The 14,008-nt window shown below is 40.8% G+C and overlaps 1 protein-coding gene across 10 annotated transcripts in view; it reads right to left on the bottom strand.

Moving 5' to 3' along the window:
* The window catches only part of SIPA1L1 (signal induced proliferation associated 1 like 1), a 145,379-nt gene that overhangs the window by 52,067 nt on the left and 79,304 nt on the right, over nucleotides 1–14,008 (bottom strand). For 8 of the 10 annotated variants that reach the window (XM_028724806.2, XM_028724792.2, XM_028724797.2 and 5 more), the window contains one exon: nucleotides 9,360–9,428. The exons of 1 other annotated variant lie outside the window; for it this stretch is intronic. The gene's annotated coding sequence lies outside the window, so the exon portion shown is untranslated. Of the gene's footprint in view, nucleotides 1–9,359; nucleotides 9,429–13,533; nucleotides 13,656–14,008 lie in introns of all 10 variants that reach the window. One more of the 10 variants, XM_028724757.2, reaches the window with a different exon arrangement.

Raw genomic sequence — 14,008 nt, forward strand, 5'->3', positions numbered from 1 at the left:
ACAGTCAACGGAAGCACCCTAGGCTGCAACGTTTTGTTGCAGGCCTCCCTTATTCATGTTTAAAACTGCGATAAAATGCGCCACAGGTTTGCTGCAATATTCACACGCTTGCCTTGCAATTTTCTATTATCCATTATTAAAAGAATAATAGAGCTTATATGTCTAAGTTAACAATCACCATGCTTTATCTGCTAAGGCAACACAATGGCTAGACTGTTAATTAAACAAGCCATTCCAAACAATCCATGTTTAAGACGTCTTTCATAAACCAATTGCTATTTTAAAATCTATAATTAAGGTTTTAAAAACACACAGGGTGAGAAGCAATGCAGTGCAAATGGGAGTTTGCTTGTGCAATGGGGCTTCTCCTTCCTTTCGTCCCCCTTTATGCCTTCTGAACATCCCCAAAAACTGCCCTGGAGTGTCTATGGACACCCTAGAGCACAGGTGGGCAACCTAAGGCCCATGGGCCACAAGCGTTTAACCAGCCCATGGACCCCCACCGCCCGCTTGGTTGGCTCTTGTGTGTCGTGTTAAACCGGCGTGGAGCAGAGCGGGGACCGCCTTCTGCAATGCTGGTCGGCTTCCCATTGGCTGCAGGAAGCTCCTGCAGCCAATGGGAAGCTGCACACACCTCCTTTGTGCAGGAAAAAGAGCCAGAAATAGCATTTACGCACACAAACACTCTGGCCCACCGCTGTATCTGCAGGACCGTAGACCGGCCCAAGCCACAAAAACTTTGCCGACCCCTGCTCTAGAGCATATTTTGGTGGCACAAAGGGGATGAAGGGGGGGCAGAGAGAAACCAGAAGTCCCACTGTGCAGACAGATTTTTGTTCCACAAGGAGACTGACATCTCACAATCAGTAAAGGCCACATTAAGTGTCTTCATAATCATCTAACCTTTTAAAAAGAACATTCCTTTCATAGATTTAAATATCTGAATTACTACAGTTGGCAATAATTATGATGTGAGGCTATACTCATCAAAGGGAAGTGGGTGGCACTGTGGGTTAAACCACAGAGCCTAGGGCTTGCCGATCAGAAGGTCGGCGATTCGAATCCCCGCAACAGGGTGAGCTCCTGTTGCTCGGTCCCTGCTCCTGCCAACCTAGCAGTTCGAAAGCACGTCAAAGTGCAAGTAGATAAATAGGTACCACTCCGGCGGGAAGGTAAACGCTGTTTCCGTGTGCTGCTCTGGTTCACCAGAAGCGGCTTAGTCATGCTGGCCACATGACCCAGAAGCTGTACGCCAGCTCCCTCGGCCAGTAAAGCGAGATGAGCACCGCAACCCCAGAGTCGTCCGCGACTGGACCTAATGGTCAGGGGTCCCTTTACCCTTATATTCATCAAGGGAAGGGGGAGAATCACAACTTCTTCAGAAAAGTTTTTATTTTGAATTGCGTATTTAAATAGCTGGGGTGCCTAGATGAACTCTGAAGAAAGGGGAGGGGAGGGGGGAGAGGGAGGGAGGGAGAGAGGGAGGGAGGGAGGGAGGGAGGGAGGGAGAGAGAGAGAGAGAGAGAGAGAGAGAGAGAGAGAGATCCACTGAGTTTGGTGAGCTTATAACTGTTCCTTCCTTGGCTTCAAGTGATCACAACTCACTGTAAAAACACAATTGCTCAGAAAAATAAAAAGGAAAAAAATACAGTATTTTATGTTTAATATAATTCAATGACAAGGTATAATTTCTGCATGCCAAACATAATCTGTAAAGTAAATATTTGGTATTTAAAAACAAGTAAAATAAGAGGGGGGGGAGTTAGTCATCTGGGGTCTATTCAATGTGGTTTTTTTATAAGCCTGTTACTCGGAATAAATCCAGCTGTCTGGTGCTAACTTCTAGAGAGAACTCTGCATGCTCTGTGCTGTGTCACACGTAAAGCTGACTGGAAATACAAAATATTTGCGAAAACAAATCTAGCTCTTGTCTTAATGTCAGCTGTGCTCTCCAGCTTGACTACAATTTATCAGTGATTGTCAAAGAAGAAACATGTTGAGCATTGAGCCAGATTCATAGGGTTGTCATAGTTCAAAATTGTTTTAATAGTGATTTCCCTGATTCGGCAAAATTTCCCCTGACACCATTTTTACACCCCAAAACCAGGACATGTCAGGAATTTTCCTGACATATGGCAAGCCTACATATTTATAACTTTTCAGTTCCTGCAGGCACCGAAACTATGACACTGGTGGATGGCAATCTACTCCTGAAAACAATTCCCTAAGAATCCTGGCCAAAGGGGAGGTATGGAACAAATAACCTCTGGAGTGGGGAGAAGGGAGAACCAAAGAAAAACAAGCTAAGTGACATTGTAGGGTGGAGCCAGAGCTTTAGATGTACTGGATATTATTCAGCTTAGGAAAGAGCCGGGAAGGGAGTGGCTGCATTTTTTTGCCTGTTTTATGTGTTAACTGTTTGTTTTTATAATTTATATTGAAATGAACTCAACTGATCTAGGGATCTTAAAATAAAAAACGCATTGGGGTAAACTCATTTCCACCTTATTAGCTGGCTGTCGCAAGCCACACCAGCTGTTTGACCTTGATGCTCAAGTTGCACACTGCAAAGTTTATTATTAGACAGTTAATGCTGTAAATCAATGCGGGGATCCTTTCCTCAAAATCCGTGATCTTCAAAGCCACCAGCAAAACGCAAATAATGATAATCAAAACAATACAAATCTAGCAATAACATCTGTGTCCCATGTTTCCTCCAAAGAGCTAAGGGTAGGCTGAAGAGACAGTGATGGCCAAGGCCATTCAGTGAGCTTCACAGCTAAGCAGGAGCTTAAACTCCAGACCCTTCAAGCCTTTGGCCCCTGGCCTGCAGGTTCCCCAAACCTGAGTTAGAAGAACAACTTTGGATGCCCCTACATATGCATGGAACACTCCGTAACTCCAGTCAGGCAACAAACTGCACAATAATCAAGACCCCTATGTTCTCTCTTAACCACCCGAGATTATTCTGCATAGGCCTCAGCCCCCTGAGGAGTCTCTAGCCATTGCTGCATGTTTGTCAAAGCTTCAGATTCATTTAAAGGCCTGCTGAATCTGCAAACAAGGATACTGGATGGAACCCAATAGAGTGCTGCCTAGAAATTCTACTGATAGTTCTACATCCATTGGTTGGTTGGTGTCCTGGGAGACAATGGAGGAGTGTATCTTTGGGGGTGAAGTCAAACTGTTGGGGAGTTACAACGCCTGCTGTGGCTGTAGAGACCGATACGGGAGAGACATGTGTTGTTGCAGCTGGGGCAGATGAAGGTGTCTGGCTGTGCTGCTTCACAACCATGCACTATGGTGTTTCTTCTCTTTGCGCTCCTCCCAGTGGTCATTCCTCCTCTGCTTTGCCAAAGGGCCTAGTGCCTGAAGTCAGCTCTCCCTGGAGCACATCCTTGGGGATCTACTGATAGTTCTAAATCCATTATCAAATCTCATTTTGGGCATTTCTAGTTAGGCGGTAATTCTAGTTAGCAGTGATATTTGATTACTTTCCTACTAACAAGGAATCAGTTCGGAGCAATGCTGGGTGGATGCGAATGGAGAGGTCCCTGCCCCCGAATATTCTGCTTTTCTCATTTTGACCACACATTAGGAAGAAATTCCTGATGGTACTAACTGTTCAACAGTGGAACAGACTGCTTCAGAAGGTGGTGGACTCTCCGTCATTAGAGGTTTTAAAGAGGGTAGATGGCCACTGATCAGGGCTTTGGAGTAGATGACCTTTAAAATCCTTTCCAACTCTATGGTTAATTATGGTTAGTAAGGAAAATACTCAAATCTGTTCCAGCCTGCTTTTATTTTTACTTCTCACACACATGCACATAAACAATCTGATTTAGATTCAAATTCAAAATCCGCACAAGCAAATTACCTACGGCACATGTGTAGGCGTCTGCCTGTTCCTCTGCATCAAACAGCTTTAATCAGCCTTTCCACACTATTTTTTTGATTGCAGTTTATATAATAATGTCACATGGGTAAGAGTTCTATAAAAGTAAATTTAACTCATTCTAGGATGGAATTCTGTAAGCCTATTTGGCTGTTGGTTATTTGTGACTGAAAAAAGGCCTCCCACGGCTGAGACAAAGAAAAAGTCAAGAATCTATTACTTTTTTTAAAAAGAAATCACAGCATAGGGTGCTATCCTGTTAAACCCACTGAAATCAAGGGACTTTAATTTTCACAATTAAAAAGTTATAGGTGGCAATTTATCAATTAAAATTCCAGCCCCTTTATTTTACTGCCGAAACCATTAGCCTACAAGCGGCAACCATTTTATTACGTCCAACTGATGCACAATTGCCAGTGCATGGGTCCTTTTGGACCCAGAAGAGGACAGAACAGGGGTGTAATGGGGGGCAGGGCATAACACAGCAGGGTATGCTTCACAGTAGAGTGAACAGAAGCCTTTCCAATCAAGTGAATAGATGTTTTACCCACAATGCAAACTGCATCCCCACCCTGTCCCACTCCTGGTCTAGATCCAGAGGCTCAGTTGGCTGGATGGGAATCCTTCAGCCACCTGACAAGAAGTTCCTCATCACTACCATAGAATAGGGCCAGCTTTATTGCACTAAAAAAAGGTAAAAGACTAGAGGAGACTCCTCCTCTAGCAGGTGATACTAATACAAATACAAGATGATTGCTGTGAGACTTGAGCATTCTCTGTGTTGCCCTTCCATCTGGAGCTGGCTATGGGGTTCTATCCAGTGTCAATCAAGCCTTGTGTATCTCAGTGCAGGTCTGAATATATTTTGCTTTACTTGACCAATATCTATTAAAGTCAGCTCCAAATTTTCATCCAATTACATTTTTCTCTCTCTGTTACACAGTGCTATTCGCTATTACACATAATTTATCTTTCGTGGGAGACAAGAACTTCACCTGACTATTGGCTACACTCTCCATGATTATAGTTCTAGAAGATTTAATTAATTAGGGACATGGGCTGCTGATGTGAGATACCAAAACCATTAAAAATGAAATTTAATATGCTTTAAGGCGCCTTCTTTCAGCATCTTCCATGTCACTGTCACACCCCCCCCCCACACCCCCACAGTGTCACACTAAGGAAATGGCTATTATCATCAACTTAATGCTTTTAGTGGTATAAAAGATAAATACAAAACTGCAGAGATATGCGAAACCTATGTGACTCATCTGTAAACTCTATACTGCGCCACAGTGTGGAGGTTGGTTTCTTCACTTCAGAATGCAGATGCTGAGAGATGGCAAATCACAACAATTTTGTGCTAATTCATATTTGCCTCATAACTCACGCCCTCCTAAAATAAAGCTAAATTATATGTTTAATCTGCAGAGAGACTAAGAGTAACAAAGAAGTAAGAAACATGGGTTGATTTCACTCAAAAGTAGTTTCAAATTGTCACAGATACGTTTATAATTAATTTCCAGAGTAGTAACTGTGTTTAGTCTGCTGCAGCCTCGTGGCATCTCAAAGACTAACCAAACTTATAATTAATGCGAGCAAATGAAAGACAGCACTTGTGTGCACATGCATTTGCATGTAAAAAGGAAAAGCATTCAACTGAGTGGATTTTGCAAAGCACCAAGTGAGCAAGCTGGTCAACTGGCTAATCAAACAGTATTGCTAACTCAGTCTCCTATTATTTCACAGCAGTCAAGTCCTTCAGGATGCCAAGAATGCTCTTGTGTAGGTCGCTGCCTACCTTTTCATTTGCATCCTGGTGTGACATTTGATGGTAATGGGGAGTGTAAGGGCCCTTTGCTCTCAAGCTCCGCATACACACCACCCACTCACCCCTTATTTAAGAGCGGACATCCTTAGCCCTAAACAACATCCATGGCAATATTTAGAAACTGACTTTATATTTCATACAAAAGTACCTGAAAGCAGAAATTGCTCTAAATATTTGAGAGTGTTTTCTTGTGTCGTGCTTTTTACCGGGATACAGAATGCAAAATAGAAAATATGTGCTTTGCAGGACAAGTGAGAAGTTTCATCTGTACAGAAACAACTATTTTTGTTGTTAAATACACGTGAGAAGCTACTGGGAAAAGACTAGGCCCCTAGCTTCTTCTTTTTACATACATTTGCTTTTTCACTTGCTTCACTAGAATTATGCCTGTACTTTGTATCAGTGAAAGTACAACAATATAGTACAGCAAACTATCACGATCACATTATCAAGGAAGATATTCAGCAACATAGAGTGGAATCAGACAACCATTTATCAAATGTGAATGAAATCATTTTGTGAGCTGGTTGTCTATCATCCTGCCAAATAGAAAGGAGAACTTTGCCCACGTATCAGAGGCAAACATATGGTTATTCTTCAGGATCTTTGTTATTAGCCAATTCAAAAAATGGTTCATGGTTTGAAGCATAACTTGAAAACATGTTCAAGTTAAATAATTCCATCTAGCTAACTGGGTCTTTGTGAGTTGTTCTTGCTATTTCCTGTTCCACATTCTGATGTCCCTGCTATTTCCTGTTCCACGTTCTGATGTGGGCTGTGTTCCCACCTCAGAATAGGAAGCAAATATGTAGAAAAAAAGAAGAGACAATCCCTAGGACTATGTTGTCTCTCCCATACATGGGATTTTCCAGAGTAGAGAAGAGGTCATGGAAGAATTTCAGCGCATGGGACTGTTGAATTAAAAAGGCTCAGTACCCAAGATCATGACACTCCTGACTGTCCTAAATGAATTGACAAGCAAGAATAGCCAGTGATCACTACCTGTGGACAAATATTTTGTGGGTTACTGAGCCTATAATAATTCCTGGGTGCTGGATAAATTGGTTGCATCTGGTTATTTTACCAGTTGATCAAGGTCCTCTAGTATAACTGGGCTCCTGATACGATGCTATGTTGATGAGAAGATAATTTAGAAAAGGATATATGTGAATAGTCATTTAGTGGAGATGAGCTACTATCTAAACCAAAATATTGGTTAATTTTCTGGGGGCAGAGGGGGCTGCACTGTGTTGGAGGAATCAGTGTTGTAGGACTCAGGTGCTCTTCATGCACAAGCAGAAACATGTCTACTAGTGCAAAGCCTCCTGTGGTGAGGCTGTAAGAGATGCTGAGGCTGTTTTTCTTCCCACCCATGTCAGGAGGGTGAGGTTGGAAGAACAGAGGCAGGAGACAGGTTTTTTTCTGCTTTATAAGCCACAGAGAAAGAGGAAGAAAGGAAGGTGGAGGACATGGCAAAGAGAGAAACAGAAAGATATCCTCAATCCTATCCTATAATGAGCTGGGGCTTTCAGGTCCAAAGCATGGGCCAAGAGCTCTAAGCCCTGTCCTCTGGTGTAAGAGGGGCCTGAAAATGATCTAAAGGTTATGGTCTTCTGGAGGATATCCTACCACCTTTGGAAAGAACCATATACTTTGGCCCAGAATATAAATGCACTGAAATTCTGACAGTTCTAAATATGGCTAGTATATTCTTAGACAACACACACATGATAAACACCTGACCTACACAAAGCACACTATAGGAAGTGCATGGGAAGCAGACAGAGAAAGAAGGTAACTCCAGCAACTGTATCCTCCTGGCACTGATGCAGCCAACAGGCCCCCAGGCTCTGTACTAAAAAATCATTTTCATATGTCTAATTAAAGTCCCTTCTTCAAAATCAATTGTCCCAACTTTACCGCACAGACTAATTTTGCTTTCATAAATACAGAAGAGGAAATCGGTAAGACTCAAAACCTCAAGGTAGAGAGAGAACCTTCTCCCAAACAATCAAAATAAATAAGGGAGGAAAGGAAGAATACATGAAACACCTTCCTTTTTGTTTGAGCTTCATCTGGCTATCTTAAGAATGAAAAATCAGCACAATAGTTGGTAAGGGCTCGAGGAGATTCCACCCAACACCTGCTGTTGCAGTTGGCTTAATAGCAGTCCTTTGCTAGATTTGACAATTACACCCACATTCCCCTGTGAGGGATTAATTGTTTGCTAAAAATAAAAAGAAGATTTGCATTTCAAGTGAACTGCCTGAGCAGTGTGCTATTTCACAGAAGGTGAAATTAATCAACCTTCTTGCTGATGAACCCAGATTTTATTTCAGATGTCCAGACTTAAATTGAACCCAACAAAAATATGTATTTTAGTATGTTCTACAGCTCACTAGAACAACACACAGTAATAAAATTAATCATATACCATGGCACTGATGAGGAACCTTTTGCCCACAGGTCTAATTAGGCCTCTGCATTTGGTCCACAAGGTGTTGCCAGGTGTGGGACAGGTAAAGGTGCCTGAGAAACCCTGTACCTTTGCAAATGGTACCAATCAGCTAATAGGTGATCATTGCAATTGTACAGAAGGGAGTTGCAAGAGCCAACTATCAGCTGTGCCTACAAGCACCATGATGGTCGCTGCCTGAAACGGCACAACGGGGATTGGTAAGCACTGGCAATCAGCCGATTGGTGGTGCCTGCAAAGCCCTATACATTGGCTCAAACAGTTCGATGTCAAACCATGTAAGAAAAGGAAAACAAACCACCCGATGTCAATCAGTCATTTTATTTGTATGCCACTTTTCCAAAGTTAAAACCATGTTCAAGGTGGCTTACAACGTATAAAAACTACATAACTACAAATATAACAAAACTAGACATAAACAATAAACAAAACTTCAAAAAGTATGCAACAAAATCAAACAACTTCCACATAGATCCTAAACTCCAAAATAAAAATATAAAATATAAGCAGCAGCACTAATCTCCGCCAACAACCCTCCTAAACAACCCCCAGACCACAATACTGTTCAGCAGCCTCAGCTTTCGTAGCTGGAGTCAGTCAAGGACCTAACCTCCTGGCTAGGTGGGAAAAGGCCTGCAAGGCAGGGAGGGAGGGAGCAGGACTTCCAACCAAGATGTCACTGTACCATCAGTTGACTGACATCCTGCCCATCTGTCAAAGTCAGGCACAGGAATAAGGAGGTAAAGATCTGGCCTGCTGGCCTAAACCACTTCCCCATCCTATGGGTTGGAGCCAGAATTCCCCTTCACAAATGGAATGCCCGTTCTTTTCTTCATTACACCCTGAAGGCTTCTGGACCAGCAGGGGGATCCTGGGGGCTGAAGGAGTGGGAGGCAACACTTGACTATTCCTCTCTCTTCCTGCAGTCCTCAGTGTCATTTCCCACACTGTTCCCCAACTCTCCAGAGCATGTTTTCAGAGAATGCAATGCAACAGGCTGCAGTGGAAGAGGAAAACCAGCCAAGGTCGCCTCCCTCTCCTTCTATTTGTAGAACCAAAGTCTTGATTTAAGCCTAGGAATTAAGCCAAATGGTTTCACATGTACACATATGGATCTGGCATATAAGAGGTACAATGGGAAAGAAAGAAGCACCTACTATAGCTTCATGGCATCCTGGCAAATTCATGAACTTCATTTTCAGCATCCACACAGTAAAAAGTAAAACCTAGAGAAAACAAACAATATGCCACTATTACAAAACGTTCAGGGGACAATCAGTTGTTACAAATGACAACAACAATGATAATGCAAATCAAGAAGAAAGGGTGGAAAGGCTAAGTCGATGTAAGAGAAACAATTTCCAAAAATCCAGGGACAGGGTTCAAATCAATTGGGTGCAAACAGAGGGCAGACGTATTTAATTCAAAACAACTGTTCACTTCATTTTGTAAAAATCTATTCACTGTTTTTGAACTCCTGAAAACGCATATGGTTTCCTGAGGATACACACTAGAATGCCAACCAATACAAGAGGCATACTGAGCATAGTGATACCTTGCTGTTGTAAAAAAAAAAAAAAGTAGTGTGTGAGAGAAACCACAAAACAATCCCTTCAATAGATGCCTAGACATATTTCACAAGAACAAAATATGTGGGAAATTGGATAGCGCTTAGTATATTTGGCTGGTTTATTTCATCTATATCTATACTTCTGTCTCAAAAGAGTCACTCAAGGTGGCTTACGTCAGTAAAAAATACAAAACAATAAAACCATGATATTTTGAATTATATTGGGAGAACAGAGACAGCAAGTTAAAAAAAAATAATTTAACAAAAGTAAACAAAATCAACCAGCCACCTGGGAAGACAAATGACTGTCAGAATAATAAAAGGCCTTCACAAGGTGATGCAAAAGCATCAAGAAGGGAGCCAACTAAACCTCCCTAGGCTGAAGTCCCCCATTCTGGGTGCAACCACAGATGGATGGAAGGTGGTCTGCTCTTGATGGGGTTAGACTCCCTGTGAAGGAGTGGCTTGGGGGTACTTCTGAATCCATTGATGTCACTTGAGGCTCAGGTGGCCTCAGTGGCTCAGAGTGTCTTCCATCAGCTTCAACCGGTGGCCCAGCTGTGTCCACAAACAGTATTAGCATCACATTAATTTTGTTTGGCACTGCGGAGTCTGCTGGCTTGTTTGGCATGTATAAAATATCACCAATATTACAATTCAAAATGTGAGCTTATGCAGGTGCCAGGTAGCCTGACATACAGTGTGTGGAACCTGTGCCTTGGTCAATTTTAAAATCCACAACGTACATATGGCATTTTTAAGCCTAGCTCTCATCACACCCTGAAGTAACAGCCTTGTTGCTTCTGTTTAAAAAGTTTCATCTAACAGGAGGACAATAACAGAGCAGAACTTAATTAAACAGAGAAAGGCTGTGATATTTAAATGAAAAAAAGAGCTATGAATATTCTATTGACTGTAAAGATCACTCGAGGTATCAAAAGCCAGGACCAATATACTGGCAGAATACAAACTTAGTTGACATTCCAAGGAATTACCAAATTAATCAAAATGTGTTGGTATGAGATAAAAATTCTATACAATATGTGAGCTCAAAAGGGCATTAACTGAACCGATTTCTTGAAAATAGTACAATTTTAGAACAGAAATCACTTTATTTTAGATTTCCTTTTAGTGGCTAAATAGCCTTATAGAAGAAGGAACCCAACGCAGGCATAACTATGGGAAGGACCACCTCAAATCCTATTCCGGTTTTCCATTTCTCCAGTGAGAAGTCTTGATGACTTGTTGCATGTTGATTTTGTTTACTGTGAGTTTCAAAAAATGCACTGCTACATGTAACCTGTCTTCAAGCGACTTCTATTCTGAAAGGTAATAAAATAATAAATATGCCACTAATTTGATGCTTTGCATCACCAAAATAAAAACACTTTTAATGAGAACATTTCCAACACAGATCTAATCCTACTTTGTACATCTTAACCAACCTACTCGGAGTTAAATACCATCTATGCATCATTTTCATATAATTCTCTTTCAAAGTATAACATGTGGTAAATTTCAAATAATTCTTCTAGAGTTTCCCCCAGAAGTTTAGGTCTATGTTATGTCCTATGTCCATTGCCCAGTGTGTCATTAAAGCTTTGACTAACGCATCTTTCGTTTCCCATTCCAATAATGTTATACATTTTTTACAATAGTTTATCCTTATTCCATAATAGTTCTCTTTCAAACTGTGAGCTTTGATCTGGAAACCCATTTTTTAAATCTAATTTGAACATATCATATATTTGATGATACTGTAACCAATCCATAATTAAGCTCCTTACTTTTCCATTGGTTTCAATCTAGGTCCGCTCCCTGTGAATTCCAACAGATCTCTGTTGTGGCTCATTGCCTATCCATGTTAATTCTCTTGATTGTGATTGCTTCAATGGGTGATAACCATAAGAGTTTTTTTCCCTTTCCAACAAGTTTGTACCAAACTCTATACAAATTTATCCTGATGTGGTTTGCAAAACTTTTATAAATTTTTGCTTTTCCATACCAAAGACATGAATGCCAGCCAAACTTTAAATCATGGCATTCCAAGTCTAAAATATATGAATTTTCTAATACAATTCATTCTTTTAACCAACATAAACAAGCTGCCCCATAATACAATTGCAAGTCTGGCAGAGCAAAGCCTCCTCTTTTTTTTATCAATCAAAATTTTATGTTTAATCCTACACTTTTCCCCCTGCCAAATTTAGAAATATATTTTTTCCATTCTGAGGCAGCTTAAGTTGTTGACAAAAGGATCAATTGGAATAAAAACATCTTAGGTAATACATTCATTTAAATGGCTGAAATTCTACCTAATAGGGAAATAATTCTTTCCCGTATCTCTATCTCTTTTTTAATGTCTTTCCACAGTTTAATATAATTATCTTGAAATATGTTGAGATTTCTCACTGTCAGCCAAATCCCCAAATACTTCTTTTTTTTACCTATTTTTAGGCCAGACTACCTTTCCAAAATCTCTTTCGACTGCTCATCTATGTTTTTAATCAACATTTTAGTCTTTTCTACATTTATTTTAAAGCCTGCCACTTTTCCAAACTTTTTAATTTCCTCTAAAAACCTTGGGAATGCTTACGTTAGGTTGTTCCACTGTTAAGACCACACCCTCCTCAAAAGCCTTTAATTTATAAGTTCTACACCCTAGTTCTATACCCTTAATATCTTTGTTTCCCCTTATATTCTGCAACAGTATTTCCAACGTTGTAATAAACAATAATGGGGATAGAGGGCAGCCTTGTCTAGTTCCCTTCTTTATTTAATAATCTGAGAGATTATTATTTACTAATATTCTTGCAAACTGCTCAGTATATATTGCTTTGATTCCTGCTAAGAAAGCCGAGAAGTTTGTTTTCTTGCTCTGTTTATCCCCACATTTTAACTCACTCCATCATCCAGAATACCTCAAATTCATGCATGCGTATCGCTACCACATCCTCAGTCACGGAGTCTTGAGTAGGTTCTTCTCACAAAATTATCTGTACAGAGAATGCTAACACAGGGGTGGGGAATGTCACCTCCTGCCCCCAACATCCTGTCCCTACCATGCATACCCCATAAGTTTCTTATGTTATAGAAAGGTATGAATGTGTCTTCTAAGCACAACTGACACAAGAGGAACACAAGAAGAACAACCCTGCAGGATTAGGTCAAAGGCCCATAGTCCAGCAGCCCGTACTCACAGTGGCTAGCTAGGTGTTCACGGGAAGCTCAAAGTCGGATGTGAGTGCAACAACACTCTTCCCACTTGAGATTCCCAGCAACTGTTAGGCAGAGACCTGCTGTGTTATCCAGGTTCCTGATCATGAGGAGGCTCCTAAGCATGTTCAGCTGACTGCTCTTAGAAGGTCCCTTTAGACCTTCCTGCTCAACACAGGAGGGTTGATGGTACAGCATTCATGGCTGACACACACAGCTCTACAGAGCTTACTCACCTTGTCATTACAGGTATATCATCTGATTAGCACTACAGTGTCACAACATTGTTTACCTTATTAGAATTCTAATGCATCATCTGTCATATGACACAGCTCTTTAGGAGAGAAATCTCAAAAATATATATATTAAATTTTTATTATTTTCATTATTCATCACAAGCCAGACATATAACAACACAAAATTATTTAAGTTACGGGCTTGTACATAGCAAAGTACAGTAAAGAAGCAAGGAAAGTATCCACCAATGTAATATTATGAGAACTCCCATCTTATCACAAGGTTCCTGTGCTTCATGCATTACTCACTTTCAGTGTTTCCCCACATGGCCTCTCCACATAGGCGTCTGAGAGATTTTAAATTGCTAAATTTCAAGAATCCATATGTTGTTGGGACAGCTAAACGTCTATCTATTGAAACAAGAAGGTACCTGAAAAGAATAAAATAATTGCTAGATACTTCCAGAGGAAAGTGGCTGCTATATTCTGCGAGTCTCATCACAACTTTCCGGACACAGAAACCTATTTATTTGACTAAATAAAGAGTTTAAGAAGATAAAACAACATTACTGCACTATTGTGATTCTGCTCTGCTATCCAGCTGCCAGTTTTAGACATGGTGGATTTAGAAACAGAGGCTTCTAACAGACTGTGTTTGATTGCCAGCATCTTTGTCCTCTTACAAGTTCCTTTCCCCCTATTCCTTGAAAGCACATATCCTGTTAGAAACAGTATGTGGCTGGCTGCCAAAGAAAGTTAAATAGATGCACTTGACTTAAAATAT

Source organism: Podarcis muralis, chromosome 1 (genome assembly GCF_964188315.1).
Source record: "Podarcis muralis chromosome 1, rPodMur119.hap1.1, whole genome shotgun sequence".
NCBI lineage: Eukaryota > Metazoa > Chordata > Lepidosauria > Squamata > Lacertidae > Podarcis > Podarcis muralis.